Source organism: Monodon monoceros, unplaced genomic scaffold, assembly GCF_005190385.1.
Source record: "Monodon monoceros isolate NGI ecotype Baffin Bay Population unplaced genomic scaffold, NGI_Narwhal_1 Super_Scaffold_21, whole genome shotgun sequence".
In the NCBI taxonomy this organism is placed as follows: Eukaryota; Metazoa; Chordata; class Mammalia; order Artiodactyla; family Monodontidae; genus Monodon; species Monodon monoceros.
In genome coordinates, this window is record NW_021703778.1 from 160,827,860 (window position 1) to 160,848,535 (window position 20,676).

A 20,676-nucleotide genomic window follows, 5' to 3' on the forward strand; every position below is an offset into this window, starting at 1 on the left:
CCCTTCACCAAAATCACATACATTCTGGCCTCCTACTGTTTCTCTTCAGAACAGTTCTCAGAGCTGTCTGGGAGATTGTCTCCTGTATTACAATCCTCAGTTTGGCTCAAACAAAACTTTCCATTTCTTTCTTAGATTGACAATTGATTAAGTTTTTTGTGTGGACAGTTTCTTCTGCAAAATGTTTTGAAAGTTAAATTAGCATAGAGGTAAAGTGCTTAGGCTTGTGCCTGGCACGTGGAAAGCACTTAATACAAGTTAGCTATTATGTGAGTTGTGACTGCAAGTCTGACTCAAAGCCTTGTGAGATATCCAAACTTCAATCAATTTATCATTTTAAATATTTTAGAAATACAAAAGAATTCAAGGTCTTCTCAAGTTCAAAGGTCTTTGCTGGTTAGAAAATATATTTACCCACTTATGAAGTATTCTTGACTTTAAAAAAATTGAATCTGAATCTAATGAAGACTGCTACCAGAAATATATGGGTAAAGGAACAATTTAAAGAGCTCATACCACCTAGAAGCAATCAGCCAAATTCAGAGTGTAGGAAATTATAGAAAACAACCCAGTTTCTTCAACAAATCAACATCTTTAAGGGGGCGGGAGATTGAAATAGATTAAAAGATTTTAGAGATATATCAACCAAATGCAATATACGGCCTCATTATGATTCTGGTTGGAAGAATTGTAAAAATTCTTTTTTTGAGACAGATGCAGAAATTAGAAGTCGACAGAATATTAGATGACATCAGGTAATTCTTATTAATTCTGTTAGATGTACTAATGTACTAATGGCACTGAGGTTACTTTTTAAAATTCTTATATATCAGAGATATATAGTGAAGTATTTGCAGGTGAAAATAAATAAATGAAAATATATTTGGGGGGAGTGGAGTCCCAGGGAGTTCAAAAATCTTTAGTTAGGAAATAGATTAAGAGTGGGAGATGCAAATCAAGTCAAAGGATGGATGGACTCTTGTGAAAGCTGCAGACCTGTGTGAGAATTAGGTTGTGTGCGTCCAAAATGAGCACCCTTCAAGTTTTTTTTGTTTGTTTTTTTGGGGTTCTTTTGCGGTACGCGGGCCTCTCACTGTTGTGGCCTCTCCCGTTGCGGAGCACAGGCTCCGAACGCGCAGGCTCAGCGGCCATGGCTCACGGGCCTAGCCGCTCCGCTGGATGTGGGAGCCGGGCACGAACCCGTGTCCCCTGCATCGGCAGGCAGACTCTCAACCACTGTGCCACCAGGGAAGCCCACCCTTCAAGCTTTGAAGGCCTCTACACATTGCTTACAAAAAGAGACTTAGTATGACGATATGAGCAGCAAAAGTCTGCAACTTTCAGGTTCTACCAAAATCTCTGGCTCTAAGGTCCCTCAGTTAATCGGGACAGCTTCCGCCTCCCTTAGCAGACACCTCCCTTAGCAGACCCCCCTGGCTGCTGCGTTCCCCACCGCTTCGTATCCTTCCATTCCAGAAGAGCAACTAATGTGGAAGGGTTAGGAGAATCAGGGCCATAATAGTAACGTTTTTGTCCTAAGAAGGAATCTGGGCATATTAGATATTTTCTGTACTACAGATGGGAAAGAGAATTTGTCTTAAGAGATGCCTTATAAGCAAAATTTAAAAGTGTGTAATCGAGTAACTGCTTTAGACTCCTGATTTTAAGTCGAAATCTTATGAAGTTTAGGCAGTTTCAGACCATCGAATAATTTAAAGTTTACCATACTTTTAGGTATAATTGATTACCTTTGTAAAAATTAATACTTGAAGAAGATTGATGTATTGTCAGGTAACTGAAATACCCAAAGAGGAAATAAAACGTATTACGTTTATAAATTTATATAAGATGCGTAATGATAAGCCAAGGTCAGCAAAACTTTTTCTTAAAGGGCCAGATAGTAAATATTTTAGGTTTTGTGGGCCAGAGGGTCTGTGCCGCAGCTACTCAATTTTGCCACTGTATTGGGAAAGCAGCCAGAGATAATAAATGTTAAATGGACATGGCTGTGTTCTAATAAAACTTTATTTACAAAAACAAGTGGTGAGCCCACAGGCCATCATTTGCCAATCCCAAAGAGGCCTGTATTACACTGGGAAGTGTTTCATTAGCTACCTTTATAAACTGAAGCAAACATTATTCAAGATCCCTAAAAATTATTGCTAAAATAACAAATGAAATATGTAATCTGAACTTGAACATTTAAGAACATTATTCTTCAATTAAATCATTTATTCCTTTATATCCAACAACCAGTTTTCAGGGAAATGAAAGGACAAAGGAACATCATAAACACCACCAGGGGATACAATCAGCAAAATCCTGATTTTGGGAAACCGTGTGGAACAAACTACCTGCTTGCTTTCTTTCTCTCTGTTTCTCTCTTGGCTGTGTTGGGTCTTCATTGCTGTAAGCGGGCTTTCTCTATTTGCTGTGAGAGGGGACTACTCTGTGTTGCAATGCACAGGTTTCTCATTGCGGTGGCTTCTCTTGTTGCTGAGCACGGGCTCTAGGCGCACGGGCTTCAGTAGTTGTGGCTCGTGGGCTCTAGAGCGCAGGCTCAATAGTTGAGGCGCAGGGGCTTAGTTGCTCTGCAGCATGTGGGATCTTCCCAGACCAGAGCTCGAACTCGTGTCCCCTGCGTTGGCAGGTGGATTTTTTTTGTTGTTTTTTTTTGTTTTTTTGCAGTACGCGGGCCTCTCACTGTTGTGGCCTCTCCCGTTGCGGAGCACAGGCTCCGGACGCACAGGCTCAGCGGCCATGTCTCACGGGCCCAGCCGCTCCACGGCATGTGGGATCTTCCCGGACCGGGGCACGAACCCGTGTCCCCTGCATCAGCAGGCGGACTCTCAACCACTGCGCCACCAGGGAAGTCCTGGCAGGTGGATTCTTAACCACTGCGCCACCAGGGAAGCCCCCTGCTTTCTTTAACAAATAAAGTGCAAGGGAAAAAAATAAAGCAAGTACCCAAATGGAGACATGTATTAAAAGAGACTTGAGAGGCATATTGACCAATAGTAATGCACAGATCTTATTTGGATTCTGATTCAAACATACTGTATACGTAAAATGATGACGTTTACAAAACAGCTGAAAATGTGAACACTGGCTGGATATTTGATAAAATTAAGGGATTATTGTTCAAACTTTATAGACATGATAAATGTGTCATGGTTATATATATTTTTAAAGAGTCCATATCTTTTAGAAATACATGCTGAACTATTTACAAGTAAAATGGTATATGCCTAGGATTTGCTTCAAATATGGGAGGGAATTAATTGGTGAAGGTATGGTTGAAACAACATTGGCCCTGAGTTTATAATTATTAAAGTTGGGTAATGTGAACATGGGGGTTCATACACTATTTTGGCCTTTTTTGTTAAGTATATTGAAATGTTTCATAATACAAAATTTCTAAACTGGAAATTTAAAAGCTTATTTTTTAAAAAACATAGCAGTGAAAAGGAACAAACTACTGATATACATAGCGACATGAATGAATCTCCAAATCTATGCTGGGTAAGAAAAGCCATACACAGAAGAGTATTTACTGTATGACTCTGTTGATATAAAATTCTAGAAAATGCAAATTAATATATAGTGACAGAAAGTGGATCAGTGGCTTCCTGGCTCTGGGAGTAGAAGGAGGGATATTCTGTGTGGTGCAAGGAGAATCTCTTGGGAGTGATGAAAATGTTCTGTATCTTGATTGTGGTGGTGGTGGTTTCATAGATGTGAACCATCTGGTTTTTTTAAAAGCTTAGGAACACATTAAGGTTTTGAATTTGTTGTTTCAATAAACTGAACACTAATCTTTTAAACCAGGATCAGCAAACTTTCTGAAAAGGGTCACATAGTAAATATTTTAGACATAGCAGGACATACGGTCTCTGTGGCAACTACCCTGAAATCTGAATTTCAAAAATGTTCACGTCACAAAATATTATTCCCCTTTCTATTTTTTCCAACATTTATAAATGTAAGAACGATTCTCAACTCATGGGCCATGCAAATCAGCGTGGGCCGATTTGACCCATGGCCATAGTTCACTGGACCCTTACAAACTTTTTACCATTAGACAAAAATAAACTTTTGAATAGTCTTTTCTGCACAGGAAAAACCACCCCAGAGAGCATGAAACTAACTCACTTAACTATTATTATTATTATCTGGGTATTTCCAGTGCATTTGGCAGGGTATTTCTTGGAATAAACCAACGTTTTCAAATTATGATTTGGTTTTGTATGGAGCTTGACTAAAGGAAAAGAATGCACTGCTCAACTACTTGTAAATGTTGCTATTCTTTGTAGTAGAGATTATTCACTCTAAATTGATTAAGTTGCTGCTCTAGCATCTGTCACACTTTCTAATGTACTCTCATTTAGCCTGTCTCACAGACCTTGATCACCCTTGGACACCAACAAGAGTGAATCTTTTCTCCAAAGCTGGGAGGAAAAGATGTGGGGCAGGGGGGGTTGTGCAGGAGAGATATATGAAAAGGGGCTGTATTTTAGTTGCAGAAGAGTTGGATGAGAGAGGTTATGCAATCTTGATCTCAGTAAAGTGGGCAGTCAGACTGGCCATGAAGAATGAAAAAGACGCGGGCATGACGTAGGGGCTGAAAACCATAGAAAACAGCCTTTAAACAATGTCATAGAAGACACAACATGAACAAAAGGATTGCCAGGAGGCAGTTAGACACCAAGTACGTAGGTGTAGGTACTCAGTACTTGTTTGTTGCCAAAATAGCACCTACATAATTCCCATTTACTTTTGGAGAAGGATAGTATAGAAAAATGAATAGGTAGTGGACACCTTTTGTTTTGCTTAATTAGCACCCTCTTTTCTGAATCCACAGGGTGGTCATGTTAGTACAATGTGGCCTTACTGTCCTGGCCCCATCTGATTGGTCAGGGTAAGGATGTGACCCAACTTGGCCACATCTATAGTTGGTCGGTGTTCAACACAGCTCTGACCCAATCCAGGCCAAGCAAAGTTCTTTTCCAGTAATTTTGGAGCTAGAACTGATAAAGAGAAGCTGGTCTCCCTTTGTGTGTCTGGACTCCAAGATATAATCGCCCAGGAGCTGGTGGACAAGTAGAGGAAACCTGCTTGTAGAGAGAGAAGGATGAAAGCAGATGTGAGTTGGAGAAGGGGGGTACGGAACTCTAATTCTAGTTGTCCCTGGAGCCTCGGGTCTATGCTTGGATTCTGGAAAACGGCCCAATATCCCTTTCATGTATCCCTCATTTTAGTTAAACAGATTCCAGTTGACTTTCTGTCACTCACAACCAAGAGTCCTATATGATACAGAATGAATGAGTGAATGAATGAATAAATGACATCATCTCTACACTCAAGGTCATAGTCCCAGAGCCTAGAGGTGTTCCAATTAGTTTCAATGATGACGAGACTTTTAAACTGGTATAAACATTAATAGAGGGAAACCTCACTAAAATGGATTTGGGAGGCTAGAAGCAGGAGAGGTCTCATGCACATACCACTCAGTCTCAATTACAGGAAGAACTGTCGATTACAGACCCCAACAGAAGAATCACCAACAAGAAGGAACCATCAATTAGAGGCCCCAACAGGAAAAGATGTACATTGCATCTCCTACATGAAATCCAATACCTCAGCAATTCAACCGATGAGAAACCATCATTACCCCAAACTCTCACTTTCTCTAATGGATTTTCATTCAAAACAATCCCTCTGGGGCTTCTCTGGTGGCGCATTGGTTAGGAGTCCACCTGCTAATGCAGAGGACACGGGTTCGTAGCCCTGGTCGGGGAAGATCCCACGTGCTGTGGAGCAGCTGGGCCCGTGCACCACAACTACTGAGCCTGCACTCTAGAGCCCGGGACGACTGAAGCCCGCGCGCCCGGAGCCCGTGCTCTGCAACAAGAGAAGCCACCACAATGAGAAGCCCGTGCACCGCAACGAGTAGCCCCCGCTCTCAGCAACTAGAGAAAACCCGCGTGCAGGAGCGAAGACCCAGTGCAGCCAAAAATTAATTAACTGAATAAATAAATTTATTTAAAAAAAAACTCCCAGTGCCCTCCTTTTTCCCTATAAAATAATGTTCTTCTCCTTTGTTTATTGGACTTGCCTATGGCTTTTGCTATAGCTTGTTTGTCCCGAATTGCAATTCCTCCGCTATCCCGGAATAAACATATTTGCTGGTTGAATAACTGACTTTTATTTTTATGGTCAACATTGGCCTATGAAGAACATGTAAAAGCAAACTCTTTTCATCTTAAGAAGAAAGGAATCTTCACCCAGTAACTCAGGCAAACTGGAGAAACCGGTCTATCAACTCATTCAATCTTAAGGAATTTTCTGCTGGTCCCTATGAAGTAAAAGAAAGAAAATGTGCCTTTGGAAACCAGAGATATCAACAAGGAAATAAAACAGCCTGAGCCATTTCATTGCTGTGATCTGCTTTCCCTTTTTTTTTTTAAGAGGAAGAAGGATGGCATGTCTTAGGTTGGAATGCCTTAATAAGTGGACACAATCCTGAGCAACTGTTCTTCAGTCATGGCTAAAGTGGCCTATTTATGCCTAATCGCAGTTCACATACTCAAGAATCTGTCTGAAATATGTAAAGTTTTGAGAAGTGGTGCAGAAATTACGGAAGAGTGTCAGCAACAACGCTTAGTAATGATGTTAGCATTTAGAAGAGTCTCTAGGAGGAAACTCAGGTTTACTCTTCTATAAGGAAGGTTATGTGGTCAGGCTGAGGGCGTTGCCTAAGAGCTTTGGATAAAAGGGATTATAACCAGAGTTTGAAAAGGTTAAATGAATTTTCTTGTGTAGCTTACTCTTAAACTAGACTTTCTTCCCAAAATGCCCTGAACTTTCAGTCTCTGTTATGATTAGACTCTTCCAGAAAGTGATATTTTTTATAAGTTATACTGATAATGAAAGGGATCAGTGAAAAAACATAAGCCTTTTATTTTTTTAAGTAATTTTTAAACAAGCAAATAGTTAAATCCCCACTAGTCAGGCTGCCTTTTTTGACTAGGAAAGTGACATTTTTAAGAACTGGTTGGTCCCAGTTTCCACTCAAAAACTCCTTTTTCCTATTAACTTTTCTCTCCCTGTGATTCTCCTGGCTTGTGGCAGCATGTCTTTTAAGTATGGGGCAAGCATGGCTGGTTTATCTCCTCCCCTTCTTATTCCCATCTTTGCCTCTCTTTTCACTGCCTCCTCTCATTGCCAAAAAGAACAAAAATGTGCATTTTTTTTCACCTGTAAATTTCCAGTTGCAAATGAAAGTATCTAAATTAAATTGGTTTCACCTTGTGCCCACCTATTTAGGAGTACAGAGAGGAATTATCCCCTCCTACTATTTTAAGCATGCAATACGTGCTTGATACAAAAAAAAAAAGTTTTAAACACTGGAAAGTATAAAGAAGATGGGGAATAATTGCCCATATTTTCATTACCCAAAGACAAATACTATTTTGGAGTATTTCTACAGAGGCCTTTTCTTTCGTTCTTTTATGTCTTTTTGGGGTCTTAGTTTATGGGTATATTTTTTCATCATAACTGTGATTACTTTTCCTCCTAATATTCTATATAAGCATTTCTCGGTTTTACTACAAACCTCATAAATATGCATTAGATGCATAATATTTCATCCAATGAAATATTCTACTTAACCACTTTCTACTTCTAGATATTTCACAAACCTTACTTCTTGTGTCATCTCATCAGTGTTACCCGTGAGTTTTCCAAAACATGAATGGCCGGGCAGGATTGTCAGCAACAAGATCTTAAGTGGTAGCTCATCCACCAGTAGCCAAGAAAGGATGTTTGTAATGAGGAACTGCCACAGTGCTGGAGCATGAAGGGTGACGTGGCGAACATGGCAGCAAAAAAGGGCAAGAGGACACTTTCTAAAAAGACAAATATAACTTCAAATAATGTAGGCAAAACTCCATGAAACATTCACTCGGCAGTCACTACATTACGTGCCAACAGGACATACAGACATCTCAACAAACAGTGCAAAGATAATCTATAAACAAACAAGGAGTACTAGCAGCTGGGGAGGTGGGGATTAACTCTGCCTGGGAGGGCTCCACAGAGGTGGAACTGCTCACCTACGTCTTGACAAATAAGAAGGAGTTCCCTGGCTAGACAAAGGAGAAAACACAGGTAGACAGAGGAAATAGCATGTGCAGAAGTCCAGTTTCTAAAACAGCAAGGTGTGTTCAAGGACTCTCAACCAGGGCTGTGTAGCTGCAGTGAAGTGAGAGAGGCTGGGGTCACGTCCTGAAGAACCCTGATGCCCTGTGTTGAACAGTAAAGAATTTGTCTGGTCCTTGTGTCTCTCAGTGGTAAACACTAAATCCTTGGCATTTACTGAGTGATCCTTTGCTGTTCATGGTGGCCCCTGACCACACCTGTGTTTATGCTAACGCGATGACTTTCCAGCATGACTGTCATGACTTAGACCAGTCATGCTGGAAAGATCAACCATGTGATTAGAGGGTTGGGGCTTTGAGCCAGCCAACCTCTAGGGAGTGGAAGGAGGCTGGAGGCTGAGTTCAATCACCTGGCTGATAATTCAATCAATCATATTATGTAATGAAACCCCAATAAAACTCGAGACCCCAAGACTCCAGTGAGCTTCCTGGTCGACAAATACATCAAATGTGCAAGGAGGAGGGTGCATCCTGAGTCTACTAGGAAAGTGCACAGAGGCTCTGCATCTGGCTGGTCCTGATTTGCATCCTTTATAATAAAACTGTAGTTGTAAGTATAGTACTCTCTTGAGAGTTTTATGAGTTGCTCTAGGTGGTTGAGGGCACCCCTGAATTTGTAGCCAGTTGGTCAGAAGTGCAGGTAGGCTGGGGGCCCCTGAACTTGTGACTGGAATCTGAAGGAGAGCAGTCTTATCAGGGACAGTGCCCTCAACCTGTAAGTCTGCAAACTTCAGGTGATCTGCATAGGAATCGCACCACAAGGTTGCATCCTGGGAAGAAATTTGGACCTGATTTTGAAGGATTTTAAGTAAAGGGACATCACATATTTGTGTCTTAGGAAAATCACTCTGTGCAGTATGAAGAGTGGATTAGACAGGTTAAAATATGAAGGGAGGGCTTTATGGATTGCTGGGAATCAGGCAGGAGCAATAAACTAGGCCAACATACAGCGATCAGGAGTGAAGATGAATTACCAAAAATCTCTGAAGTAACTGTGTGAAGCAGCATATCAAAGAGCAGCATCCCCCGGGGTTGGCTCTGCAAGAATGTGCCCAACCTATCATGGAATGAAGATAGAAGTTTATTGGAAACATCACTTTTGATTATCACAAGCTAAAAGATTTGGATCTTTTAAAAAAGAGTAAAAAGATACATTTTTCTTTTGAGTCTTTAGGAAGAGTTTAAAGATACAGAATAATACAACGAATGATTATGTGCTTACCCCTGCCCCCAATTAGCACGTGTAAATATTCTCTTCTTTTCTATTAATTAGTTCTATTTGTGCTTATTTGTTTTCTATTATAAATCAGTGGCTTTCCACAGTGGGGCGGGGACTCCCAGGGGACATTGGATGGTGTCTAGAGGTATTTTTGGTTGTCACAATTGGGGATGCTACTGGCATCTAGTGAATACAGCCCAGAGGTGCTGCTAAACATCCTAAAATGCACAGGACAATCCCCATCGCAAAGAATTATCTGGCCCAAAATGTCAATGCTGAGGCTGAAAAATCCTGATTTAAATAAAAGAAATAAAATATTATAAAGTTGAACTCCCTGTGTACCCTTTCAAACCCACTTCCCAACCACCCTCTCCCCAAAGGCAGCCACTAACTTGAATTAGGTATAAGGACAGAGGATTTTTTTGGAGTTATATTTTTCCAACTTCTTTTTTGCTAAGTTCTTAGGGTTCAACCCTTTGAAAATTTTTAGTTAATTCTCAGTGTCTCCTACAGGAATGAAAGTACCCACACAGACACCACTGTGCCATCAAAAAAGTACAATTGTAAAGGTGCTGCCTTTACACACACACACACACACACACACACACACACAGATCCATCCCCTTACCACTGTTAATCTGCACTGCCCTCTTTCTCAAGCTAGGCTGGGTTGCCCACCTAAAAGCGGGAGAGGAGACACAGGGCTAGACATGCTTCAGCCTTGACCAAAACATAACAAAAAACTCTTCTTCATTCAGTCTCCTTTGACACTGCTACTAGCAGTCCATCCTACAGGATCCTATGGTTGACCCTTTTACAGAATATAGTAAGTGTCTAATAACATCTGTTGGAACAGGGTCACTAAAAGCAGGCTTATTAAGCAAGGATGATCTAATTCAAGCCATAGTCTTACAAAAAACTTACAAACAGATGTTTGTGTTACAAACAGCTTATGAGAATTTGGGGGTAATACTGAAATGATGCTTCAATGCAAAAAAAAAAAAAAATCAACTAAAAGAAATGAAAAAGTTATCAAAAAGATGGAGAACAAAAAATAGCTCCTGGGCTTCCCTGGTGGCGCAGTGGCTGAGAGTCCGCCTGCCGATGCAGGGGACACGGGTTCGTGCCCCAGTCCGGGAAGATCCCACATGCCGCGGAGCGGCTGGGCCCGTGAGCCGTGGCCGCTGAGCCTGCGCGTCTGGAGCCTGTGCTCCGCAAAGGGAGAGGCCACAACAGTGAGTAGGCCCGCGTACTGCAAAAAAAAAAAAAGCTCCTTGTTTTTTATTTTAAAAAATAAAAAGCAAAACTATCTTTTAACTGCATGCTAAGTACTATGCTTTATACTGGTGATAAACTATCACTCCAAGTGAGGGAAATATCACTCAAGATGCCTTCAAGGATCTCATAATCCAGAAAGGGAAACACAAACATTAGCAGATAATGCTCGTAAGATGACATGATGGGACAATGAAAGAGATATTTTTTCAGTATAACTGCAGCAGAGATGAAATTAAAGACTCAATTGGTAATAGCAATGCTCTTCTTCATCCCATGCAGACTATTGCTTATAACCTTGTAATAAGAGCTGAGAATGCCATTTAAATTAAAATAGTCCAACAAACTTACTCTACCAGATTTAAAATATATTGCTATAATAATCCACTGTAATTTATATGGATATGACACTGGTTTAAAACTAGGTAGATATAATAGAATAGAGAGTATAGAAACAGAGTTTGATCTAGCATAAATATGGTATTTCATATCAGTAAAGAAAGTATGGATTATTCAATAAATGATCTTGAAATAGATTTTAGTTTGGAGGGAAAATTACATCATATCCCTAGCTCTTCTTAGTAGCAAATAAATTCTAGGAGGATCAAAGATTAAATATTTTTAAAACACATGAAAAACTAGAAGGAAATATAGGTATTTTAAAAATCTTGAGTCAAATGAGATCTTTCTAAGCATGACACCAAATTTAGAAATTCCAAAAAGAAAATAATTTTTGCTAGATTAAATTTTTTAACTTCTGAACTACAGAAAACTGTCACAAACAAATGTAAAAAGAGAAGCAATCATTTTTTTAAAAAAAACTAGGTCATCTGGACTAATATCCTTAAGACATATGAAGAGCTCTTATAAATGAATAAGGAAAACGTGACTCTCCCTGATAAAATGGGAAAAATGAAATAAAAATGCAATTCACAAAAGATTTACAAATAATCAGGTAGAAAGATAGCATTCTTATTAACAGTCAAAGAAATGCAAATTTCACCACAATAAACGATGGTGAAGATTTTAAGTCTGAAAATACCAGTTTGTGCAGGAAGCAGATATTATTACATGCTGATGGTGGCAAGATACCTCGGTAGAAATCTTCTAGATGGAAATTTGGTAATACGTGTAAAAAGTTAAAGGAGAAGAGAAAATAGAGGGGAAGAAGGTTGAGGGGAAGAAGAGATGCTGAAGGGAATACTTTTGAACTAGCCCTTTTCATGAAATTTGTCTTAAAATTTATCTTAGATATGCTTCTAGGTCAAGGTGTCAGCAGGGTTGGTTTCTCCTGAGACCTCCTTGGCTTGCCGATGGCCACCTTCTCGCTGTATCCTCACGTGGCTTTGCTCTGGCTTTGTTTCCTTTTCATATAAGGATACCAGTCATATTGGATTAAGGCTCTACCCTTATTTAACATTAATTACCTCTCTAAAAGCCCTATTTCCAAATATAGTCACATTCACGGTTAGGGCTTCAACATACGGATTTGGGGGGAACACAATTCAGTCTATTACAAATAGTGAAAAGTGGAAACAACCTAGAGGTCCAGAAAGTAAAATATTATGCAGCCTCACAAGCGATGAAGCCAATTTATACTTGTTAACATGGAAAGCTGTCACGATACACGGCATTTTTTTTTTTTTGGCCGCACCCCACAGGTTAGGGGATCTTAGTTCCCTGACCAGAGATTGAACCCCTGCCCTCGGCAGTGAAAGCGCAGGGTCATAACCACTGGGCCGCCAGGAAATTCCCTATGACATGTTTCTTAACAGGTTTTAAAACAATAGGCTTAGTATGACCACACTTTTGGAAAAATATATATGTATATTTGCAAAAAAAAGTTTATGTACCCCAACATAAACAAAGTGACATCTGGATAGCGGAGCTCTGAGAAAGATACATATTCAATTTTATATTTTTATGAATAATATAAAATGAATATTTTAACCTTTATAATAAAGGAGAAAAAAGTTATTTTCGAAAGGACGGTTCTGTCCCAAATTTATTTCTTCCAGGATTATTTAAATACATTTCAAATTCTGATTGCTAATTTTTTGCATAAATAATTACAAACTATGAGCCAAAGTGACTCTACAGGGTGCACCAGCGGAGGCCACTGATGCGAGGCAGATTACAAGTTTGAGTGGAAGAGATTCATTTGCAGAAAAATTATGAACATAAAAAAGTGTTAATTAACCAACAGAATTTATGGGTCTGTTTTGTGGACACTGGCACTCATTCAATTTGATTATTGTAGCCTATCAAACTACATAATTTAAGCCAAAAGGCCCTGTTAGAATAGACAAATACATTGACAAATTTCAAAGACAATAGATTCCTTTTTTTAGCAACTTGGAATCGTATGCACAATTTCAACACCAACCAAGTGGAATTTCACAAAAAAAGTGCAGTTTCACAACAAGGAAAAAAACAACGTAACAGTGTATGTTGGTTTAGTCCCTGATTGGCTTATCCACTAATTCAGTCCCCAGAGTGACAACTCTTTCCTTTTAGTGAAAAATCATCTCAATTTGCTACTTCTTTTGAGTTAGTTTTTGTATTTAAAGAATCAAAATTCAAGGCAGCTCCCTCAAATTTGAAGACCTCAAAAGTGAAATCACCTAGTGGTGATGGTCATTCAGACTAAGCAACATTCCCAGTGTAGCCCTCCCTTCTGCATCATTAGTGATGGTTACGTTGTAGACAGAACCTCCATAATGCAGCTTGATTTGCCTAAATAGAAGAAATAGATCTTTCTCTGTTAGAGGGAAAGTTGGCATCAAGGACAGAAATTCATCTCCTGATTTTTTGCCATCCTCAAACGTTTAGCTAACTGATTCATCAGAACAAGCGAAAGCATAATGTCTTTCAGCCTCTCCTGGGATTATCAGGTAGCTGATTGCAACCTTTCACAATCCTTCAGCATATGGGTTGCATAATCTTTGGGGGATTCTGCAGAATGTGCTGATAATGGTTTCCTCTTTGACATTCAAGTTAATTATCACTATTGAATCTTTAATACTTAAAAAATATGTGTTGCTTAATTTGTTCATGAATCAGTGGTTTAATAAATGCCAGCATATATATTAAATTACGTTAATGTTTAATATCTTTTTTGAGCAAAGTGCATTAAAAATTAAAATAAAATTAATTCTCACTTTCCCATTCTTACACTGTAGGTAATGTTATTTTACACTGTGCTACAGTCTTCTACAAATTGATGTTCAGTGCTTTGAATTAATGAACTTTGTGATTTATATACTGGCTGGGGTATTATTCATTGCTTTTTCAATTACTGTAAAACTTTATACATCATGGCATGAGACTGAGCAATTGGATGAATAGTACTGGAGGAGTTTTTCTTTTAAAAGGGATCACGTAATAAAGACAGAAAACTAAATTAGCATCTCTAATATGCCAGCCAGCGACACTGGGCTCCGTGTTAGTGGGCTTATGAATGACCTTCCGGAAGTGAAGCTTTCAGAATCAGAATGTTCAGGAAAACCTGATCTCCCGCCCTTGAATAACTGCAAACGTTCATGGCGAACCATTATCATCCACAGAACTAAAAAGCAAGAATCTCTAGGATCCAGCGTATTAGCAAGAGGCTGAGATTTTGAAAGTACTGACATGTCGTATCATCCTATCAATTTTTAGAACTGCCAGAAGTGATGGTTATGCTTTGCACCAATACCTAAATGCGTCCCATGCATCTGACTTCTTTCCATATTTCTTTTAGTCAACACTGACAAGATTCCTATCCCTGCCCTGGGCTCTAAGGGCTGAAGGAACATAACACAGGGATGACATTCCCCCAGGGTTTGCTTTGTTTGTTTGTTTTAATCTCTTGAAAACCCTGTGTCATTCCCAGGAGGAGCATCCCATGTAGTACATGGCCCCAGCTGGAAAACTCAAGGTGAGGCCAATGTGAGGAAAGGCTAGAGGGGGCCTCACTGAACTGCTCCCACAATCACAAAAGAGCGCAAAGCACAGTGAGAAGCCAGGAGAAGCGGTTGACAAGCCAACAGAAGCAGCAAACAGGCTCACTGGGAGTCCAGACTCAGCACCGGCAAGCCACTGCCTGTGAAAAGCCCACAGCCACGTGGGGCCCAGGCTCCTTCCAGCCAGCTTGACCTACTCCGCTCATGACCCTCAACCTACAGGAACTTCAAATGCGCCAATAGAAAGGGAGGCTTTTCACCTGGCCTGAGGGATTTTACTATTCAAAAGGAAGGACAAAGGGAGGGAGGAAAGACCTGTTATCGCCTCAAAAAAATGGGCCTGATGACAAGACCCTGCACCACAAATACCCCAGAAGCCTGGGCAGCCCCTTGCTTACTCAGGCAATTTGAGACCAGACCACACAAAACACCGGAAGGAAGCCTGTGCTTGAGACAAGGGGTAGCCATGTAACTAATAAGCATTTATTAGTCCTGTGAATAGATATGCAAAATACCCATCACACAAGGAGACTTCAAACTCTAATTTTAGGATTTTATTCCTGTCTCAAAAATATAACCTCTGTTTTCTGGAATTTTCCTCATTCTGTTCTGGCATCTCTTAGTTGGTCAATCTGCCTGCATCCCTTTGGTCACCTCCCATTAGAACAGGTCCCCCTCCACCCCGCGCCCCGCCCCCCAGGGCCATTGCCTCCTCTGGCACAGGGCTGGTCCCAAGTCACTGTCTGTCATACAAGCATCCGTCTGACCTGCTTATGGCCTTTCCTGACCCTTGTACCTGATGCTTAGGATGGTTTCTCTGGCTCTTAACACTGTCTTCTGCTTTCTCCTTGATTTAAACCCAGCTCTTTGATGAAGCCTGTCTAAGCCCCCCCAGGAGCCCCTTACCCAGGACAGGTCCCCACCAAGCCAGCCCTGGTTCCTCCAGCTGAGCAGATCAAGGCAGTTCTGGAAATTTTGCTTTTGGAAGTCAAGGAGAAAATCTTATTTTGCATCAACACTTATTGTAAATAACACCTGTAAAAACTGGTGGATTTCTTGTCTGATTCTTTCTCAATGATGCAGCATGGTATGTATCTCAGGGTCCTCATTCCAAACATCAGTGAAGGTTGCACAGAGCTACAGTTCATCCAGTAAGATGGTTCATCCACTAATAGGACCAGACACTGGAATCCTTGGCTTGAGTCACCTCTCTTGTCATTTGATGTTTTCTGATAAGAGACAAGTGCTGTAAAAATAAATAAGCAACAGCATTCCAGTTGTTGCAAGTTCTGGGGAGCAGGGAGCTTTTAGACTTCCTATGCCATAACCATCCAAATGGATCCCAAAAGTTATGTAGCTCCTGGAAAGTGTCACAATTATCTTGGCAAGTAAATCACTCTGCCCAGAAGTACCCACAAAATCCATTTTTTTAACGTCTTTATTGGAGTACAATTGCTTTACAATGGTGTGTTAGTTTCTGCTTTATAACAAAGTGAATCAGCTATACATATACATATATCCCCATATCTCCTCCCTCTTGCATATCCCTCCCACCCTCCCTATCCCACCCCTCTAGGTGGTCACAAAGCACGGAGCTGATCTCCCTGTGCTATGCGGCTGCTACACACTAGTTATCTATTTTACATTTGGTAGTACATATAAGTCCATGCCACTCTCTCACTTCATCCCAGCTTCCCCTTCCCCCTCCCTGTGTCCTCAAGTCCATTCTCTATGTTTGTGTCGTTATGCCTGTCCTGCCCCTAGGTTCCTCAGAACCAGTATTCTTTTTTTTTTTTTAGATTCCATATGTATGTGTTAGCCTACAGTATTTTTCTCTTTCTGACTTACTTCACTCTGTATGACAGACTCTAGGTCCATCCACCTCACTACAAATAACTCAATTTTGTTTCTTTTTATGGCTGAGTGATATTCCATTGTATATATGTGCCACATCTTCTTTATCCATTCATCTGTCGATGGACACTTAGGCTGCTTCCATGTCCTGGCTATTGTAAATAGAGCAGCAATGAACATTGTGGTACATGACTCTTTTTGAATTATGGTTTTCTCAGGGTATATGCCCAGTAATGGGATTGCTGGGTCATATGGTAGTTCTGTTTTTAGTTTTTTAAGGAACCTCCATACTGTTCTCCATAGTGGCTGTATCAATTTACATTCCCACCAACAGTGCACAAAATCCATTTTAAAGTCTCTGCTTTCAGGTTATCTGAAGAGCCTGTATGGAGAGACCTAGCATAGGTTGTAGTGAACAGATGGTGTAGGTTCCAAGAAAGTCATGACATGTGCTCAGTTTTGGCCGGAGTGGCTCATGGCTATACTGTGGTCAGTGCCAGTTGAGACCCACTCAGGACCCTGCATGGCCTGCCCAGTGACCTCCAGAACTTTTGGGAAGGTGGTGACAGCATGGGAGGGTGACTGAGGGAAGATTCAGGGATGTGTCCCACCCTTAGTCTCTGAAATAGGTGTGACTCGTTGGCTCCAGTTAGAACTGGTGAATTCCCCAAATCCAAATATCAGAGTGGTGATTTCTTGTAGAGAGTGGATGGCAGCCCTGGATATTTTGGGAACGAACCGTATCATCTTCCCTCATCTCTTCTGGGAGAGCAGCCTACTTCTACACATCTGCTCCCAGGAGATCAGTCTCCAAAAAGCCCCACCTTGAGTGCAGGTTACAGGGTCAAAAGATGCTGCTGCTTTGGCTGCCAGCTGGGGTGATGTAGGCAGAGAAGCTGGGATGCGGAGGCATGCTATTCTGACCTACAACTGCTTCCCTTGCAGCCGGTAGACACTGCGAAAGCAATTTTGAAAATCTGAGACATCTTGATGTATCTGTTCATCTTAAGCTTATTTTAATAACTATAATTTTATTTATTTTTTAAAGCATTTATACCCTTTAAAAATTTTATTTATTTACTTACTTATTTTATTTTATTTGGCTGTGCTGGGTCTTAGTTGTGGCACACAGGATCGTCGTTGCTACATGCAGGATCTTTGTTGCTGCATGAGGGATCTTTAGTTGCTGCGCTGGGTCTTAGTTGTGGCACACAGGATCGTCGTTGCTACATGCAGGATCTTTGTTGCTGCATGAGGGATCTTTAGTTGCATCATTGGGGATCTTTTAGTTGCAGCATGCTAACTCTTAGCTGCGTCACGTGGGATCTAGTTCCCTGACCAGGGATCAAACCTGGGCCCCCTGCATTGTGAGCGCAGAGTCTTAGCCACTGGGCTACCAGGGAAGTCCCTAATAACCATAATTTTAGATGGTCATCTTTTATCCTGATCTTGAGTCTTACATCTTACATTTAATTTTTAAGCTTCATAATGAATATTAATGAACTAATTTACTTAGGGATTCACCTAGAGTCTATTCCTTTATGTATGGCTTTTATCACAGTGATCTCAAACACTTCTAGGAAGATTACCCACGTAAATAGTGCCCCCAGCATTTATGCTGGGAAATACTTGATTGCTTTCTGCTTATTGTTAATTCAGGAAACCCGTTCATTCTCAAAATATAAACTCTTGCGATTGAATCAAATGACTCAGCTCTCCCGCTCCAGCCATGCTGCCTGGCCTTTCCTCACAGCTCCAGACAGGCGTCCAGTTGTCCTGAGCACACCCCCGCTCACCTGTCCTGTTGTACGAAACTAAACGTGTTCCCTTCTTTCCCAGAGTCTCCCTATTTACTCCCACCAGTTAGACTGTGCAAATATTCCTGTGTCCTTTGGGGATCCCAAATCACCTACTGACCCATGAACCAACCCTCCAAAATCACCCATAATATGTGGTACATGTGTGCATATTTTTCTGGGGATCACACCCACAGCTTTCATTATATTCTCAAAGGGCCCATGACCCTCTCATCCAAAAGGATGGAAATGGTCTCTCACTGTCATCGATACTGTCCTATGGTATACTTGCAACAGTAAAACTGCCTCCTGGCTGGTCCCCCCGCCTCCAGGGTCCTTCCAGTCCATTCTGTGCACTGACACCACCTCACTGATCATCAGTGGGACACAAGGTTTACCTGCTTTAATTCTCTCCCATCCCCCAAGTCCACAGGAGCCTGAGAGCAGTGCCACCACACCTGTTTTATTCCTAATTAATTGCTTTGCTACCTAGAACACCTCCCCTGCCTCTCTCCGCACACCCATTCAACCTCCACACTTCAAGGCCCAGCCAAAGGCACGTCCCAGCCGAAGACCAGCCTAGAGGTGGAGTTTGGTTTCAGATGACAGGATACCTGAGAGGAAGTGTGGGCCTGGAGGTTTACAGAGCTGGAAAGGTCTGCATGGAGTTGAAAATCTTGAAAAAGGACGAGCTCTCCAAGGTTTCAACCTTGACAGTGAAAGAGCTCTCCAAGGTAACTAAAAGCAAAAACAGTCAAGTGTTTATTCTCAATTTCTACAGCACTTAGGTGCCCAGCCCAGGGCTCCACAAAGAGCTCACTTGAATATTTACCGAACAAGTGTGGAATGTTACATTCAAAACGAAACATAATCTGATGGGGGAATGGGAGTTTCATAAGGTTAAAATTTGCCTGCAAAATATTTTGAACAAAGTACTTTGCAAAAATTAGGTGAATTATTTCCCTAGTCTTTGCCTCAAAAATTGTAATTTATAAAATCACTGGAGTTGAAAGTGGTTTAAAGCGGCAAATGAAAAGTCAAATGACATCCTTAATAGGTGCATATTAAAAATACATTATTTCTATTAACATTTTTCATGGATGTGATGATAAAGTAAACCTACAGTGGAGAGAAACAAAATACACTTTGCATTAATAATTTGTAAATCACTATCTCAGGGATTTGCTTAATTACTGTTACCTATGCAACTAACCCCGGGCATAATTATTTAGGAAAGAATTCATGTCTTCCTTGCGACACATTCTAAACCAATATTGTTGGTCTCTAAGGAGAAACTGTGTCCACAGTTAAGTTAGGTGTTTAATATCATGAGTCAATATTAATATTAAACTAGAGCTGAAGAGAGAACAAAAAACAGGGGCTGGTGCACAGCCACAGAACCACGCTACAACTGCAGGCAACTGTGAGTTGCCAAATTAGGTGTTACTGAAATGGAAGACCAAGCAGGAAGCTGGTGGCTCGGCAGGCGGGGCCCGTCCCTCATAACGCGCTCACCAATATAACATTCCCCCAGTGCTTCATCTTCATTTGCAGAGGATAATGGATGGGATCAGGGCTGCGAGAGTTTGGTCAGTTGCACAAGACCCAGCCTCTAGGCACAGAGCTACCACGGAGCCTGGCTTCTACCAGACCATCTACTCTCTACCAACTCAACAGCAGTTTATAAATTCCCCCCAGGGCTTAACTATGCCCTTTGGACCTCCAAGCACAGGAGCCCTTTAAAAGCCATCATCTCCAAAGCTGGCTGCCCATAGCATCCCACCAGTGTTCAGACCACACAGCCCAACTGTGCCCCAAATCTAGAGAATTTCCAAGTCAGAGCCCTCAACAATAACTGCTCCTCTCATTGCACATGTGACGAAACAGAGGTCTGGAAGATCTAAGAACTGGGCCCGAACCCTGATCTTCTTCCAGTCCGGAGGAGGTTCTGCTGTATCCCAGTTCTGCCAGCTGTTATGACGTAGGGGATGCCAACCGAAGTAGAGCTGGCTTTTCAGAAGTGATATTGCAGTCCTTCAGGAATCCTGAGCGCCTGGACCTTTGAGTGTTATTGGAAAAGCATTGTTCCAATTTACTGGAAATTTTCCTTTTACAAATTGACCTCCTGCCCTTGCTAAACTGTTCCCCTTCTTTTCCTCTGGAAACGGTCTACCTGGACACCCCTTGCCATTGTTACCCGGCTGTGGGCACAGGGATTCCTGTCTACTAGGCTCCCTTGTAAATGTTGTGAGCACTGGCAAAGAATGGGAGGAAAAGGCCAGAGCATCAGAGGTTTCTTGATGCAGCTGTTCTAGAGCAAGACCCACGGTGCAGAAAACCAAACTCTGACAGGGGGTGTTTGCAGCAAA

The 20,676-nt window shown here is 41.3% G+C and overlaps 1 long non-coding RNA gene across 2 annotated transcripts in view; it reads right to left on the bottom strand.

Annotated features, from left to right (window-relative positions):
- Positions 1 to 6,061: 6,061 nt before the first annotated feature.
- Positions 6,062 to 20,676, bottom strand: part of LOC114904575 — a 36,418-nt gene continuing 21,803 nt past the window's right edge. The window contains exons 5-7 of one of the 2 annotated variants that reach the window (XR_003795987.1): positions 9,194 to 9,276; positions 7,701 to 7,907; positions 6,062 to 6,355 (exon numbers count right to left, since the gene is read on the bottom strand). This is a non-coding gene — a long non-coding RNA (uncharacterized LOC114904575). Of the gene's footprint in view, positions 6,356 to 7,700; positions 7,908 to 9,193; positions 9,277 to 19,053; positions 19,427 to 20,676 lie in introns of those variants that run through there. The other variant, XR_003795988.1, reaches the window with a different exon arrangement.